Below are 3,382 nucleotides of genomic sequence, written 5' to 3' on the forward strand. Positions count from 1 at the left end.
CGCCCTCGCGCGCTTTGGGGTGGGGGGGGGGGGCGGCAGCGTCGGCGGCGGCGTCCTTCATTTGGTCATCCGCGCTCCGTCACGCGTCAAGTTCTTCGGTTGGCTGCTATCGCTAGCGCGCGTGCATAAGCGGGACGTACTCCTCCGCAAAACCATCCTTACGGCGGCGGAGGCAGTGTGTCCTTGTTGCGCGGCCGAGCTGGAGACAGCGAACCACCTCATCTTCGGCTGCCCTTTCGCGATCCAATTCTGGCAGTGCTTTGGTGTGTCGACGGAAGGGGGGCGGTGGAATCCATCCACCGCTTGGACGCGTCCCCTGCAGTCGGTGCGGCGTCGCCTGCCGCCTTCATCCTCCTCTGTTGCTGGAGGCTGTGGAAGCGACGGAATGCTGTCGTCTTCAGAAATGATCCGCAGTCCCTTGCGGCCACCTTCAAAGCTTGCTGAGACGACGGCGTGCTCTAGCGCACTAGGCTAGCTTGGGGAGACCATGCCCACATCGATGTCTGGCTGTCTGTTCTTAGGTGTGAGTAGTCAGGCCTCTCTCTCCCTCTCCCTTGTAAATCTGATCACTCTGGGCCTTGGTCCATTTTTTGGGTAATATATTCAGGTGGCGGAGGGCCCCCCCTCCCCGCCGTGAAAATTCAAAAAAAAACTCAGCACGGCCAGCCCTAATCATTTTCTAGGTAACTGGATGCAGAAGCGTGAAGTACAACACCACAGAATGCGGCTACAAATGGGGAGGTCCGAAAATTCTTCAGCATTTTGCTGGCCGCCTACTCTTTGCAACTGATAGCATGAAAGCCAGCTTGGCTTCTCTTCTTTTCAGATGCACTCATGCATGTATGCCAACCATCGTGATCTGAATGCCAGTCCTCATCAAACATGCAAGCAGACAGGAAATGACAAGGGGGGTTAGGGTATGTTTGGATGGCGGCTTTTTGTTCATCAACAAAACTCTGGTGTTTGGTTGAAGGTACAATTACATTTCAGCACCTTAACTTGGACCAATTGTTCATACTAATGTCGTAAAGGCCTAAAGGGTGCTCTCTCTCTCAAAAAAGGAAATTACTCATATTAAGAGGAAGGAGATGACGGAGCGCTTGTCTCCTTGCGTCTAGGCTTGATCCAGTTGGTGAAGAGGAAGAAGGGGTTGCGACGGTGATCAGGGACATGGTCGCAAGGCGAGACGCGACCGCTGGCTACGCGGTGCACAACGGTGCGGTAACTGTTGCGCTCTGTTAGCTTTGGGAGGAAGAGAAGCAGAAGGAGGCGACATGATCCAAAGCTGACCCTCAAACCTCATGCAAACGTCTGAACCAAAATTTTCGGACATAGTTTGCCATCCTACGCCACCCCGCATCGGTCCGCTGATCAGTCCAGATGTACGTTTTCTCACAAACTGGAACCAAACTGGGGGGGGGGGCTTTACGGGAGTCCGGGCGTCCATATGATGAACCAAAAGTCACCACTTGTTTTTCTCGTCTCTCCGTCGGCGGCAGATGTGATGGACGTGTGGGATGGAATGAACCAGAGACACGACGGGCGCGGTCGATAGGAGGGTGGGGTCGGCGGATTGGGTGTATAAGCAGTACATACACTTCGTACATATCTATAGGAAGGTGGATACCAAAGCAGACCTCTTTTTCTTTTGGTGAACCTGCACCCGCCCCACCCTTAAAATTGATACGGGATTTCCTGCCACACTAAAATAGATATCGAGGTCGCCTGCCATGCTAAGATAGATTAAGAAGGCTTCTCCAGCGAGCTGGCGGCTGCTCCTTCATGCAAAATGCAACTGACCCACATTCTAAATTCATGTGACCTACGAGTACAAGTAGGTTCTAAACTGGTGAAAATCTGCCTTACTCTAGACCACAAAACCGGAGAGATCGGCCGGGGATCAAGGTATTGGCTCATGGAAATGCTCACTCCTAGACCATGGTTCTAGAAGCAGCCTATGGGTTGGTGGTTGTGTCTCCTATGGGGCAAGCGAGCAAGCAGTGGCACCAGGAGACATTATTGCGATGCAACAGTACTCCGACCACAACTTTGATATCTCTGTTGTTGGTGGCAGCTGGTCAGAGATCAGGCGGTGACACGGGCTCTGGCTTTCTCACTGTTCACCCAAAGGCTAGTTACTGAGCTTCCACGGTTTAGGCCAACTCCACCGTGCGACCCCAAACGGACGTCCGCTTTGCCCGGATTCTGTCCGTTTGGGCAGGGCAATGGGTGAAGGAAATATGCCCTAGAGGCAATAATAAAGTTATTATTTATTTCCTTATATCATGATAAATGTTTATTATTCATGCTAGAATTGTATTAACCGGAAACATGATACATGTGTGAATACATAGACAAACAGAGTGTCACTAGTATGCCTCTACTTGACTAGCTCGTTGATCAAAGATGGTTATGTTTCCTAGCCATAGACATGAGTTGTCATTTGATTAACGGGATCACATCATTAGGAGAATGATGTGATTGACTTGACCCATTCCGTTAGCTTAGCACTTGATCGTTTAGTATGTTGCTATTGCTTTCTTCATGACTTATACATGTTCCTATGACTATGAGATTATGCAACTCCCGTTTACCGGAGGAACACTTTGTGTGCTACCAAACGTCACCACGTAACTGGGTGATTATAAAGGTGCTCTACAGGTGTCTCCGAAGGTACTTGTTGAGTTGGCGTATTTCGAGATTAGGATTTGTCACTCCGATTGTCGGAGAGGTATCTCTGGGCCCACTCGGTAATACACATCACTATAAGCCTTGCAAGCATTGTAACTAATGAGTTAGTTGCGGGAGGATGTATTACGGAACGAGTAAAGAGACTTGCCGGTAACGAGATTGAACTAGGTATTGAGATACCGACGATCGAATCTCATGCAAGTAACATACCAATGACAAAGGAACAACGTATGTTGTTATGCGGTTTGACCGATAAAGATCTTCGTAGAATATATAGGAGCCAATATGAGCATCCAGGTTCCGCTATTGGTTATTGACCGGAGACGTGTCTCGGTCATGTCTACATAGTTCTCGAACCCGTAGGTTCCGCACGCTTAACGTTCGGTGACGATTTGTATTATGAGTTTATGTGTTTTGATGTACCGAAGGTAGTTCGGAGTCCCGGATGAGATCGGGGACATGACGAGGAGTCTCGAAATGGTCGAGACGTAAAGATCGATATATTGGACGACTATATTCGGACATCGGAAAGGTTCCGAGTGATTCGGGTATTTTTCGGAGTACCGGAGAGTTACGGGAATTCGCCGGGGAGTATATGGGCCTTATTGGGCTTTAGGGGAAAGAGAGAGGAGAGGCTGCGCGCCCCCCAAGGCCTAGTCCGAATTGGACTAGGGGGAGGGGCTGCGCCCCC

This window comes from Triticum aestivum, chromosome 5D, assembly GCF_018294505.1.
Source record: "Triticum aestivum cultivar Chinese Spring chromosome 5D, IWGSC CS RefSeq v2.1, whole genome shotgun sequence".
Classification (NCBI taxonomy): domain Eukaryota; kingdom Viridiplantae; phylum Streptophyta; class Magnoliopsida; order Poales; family Poaceae; genus Triticum; species Triticum aestivum.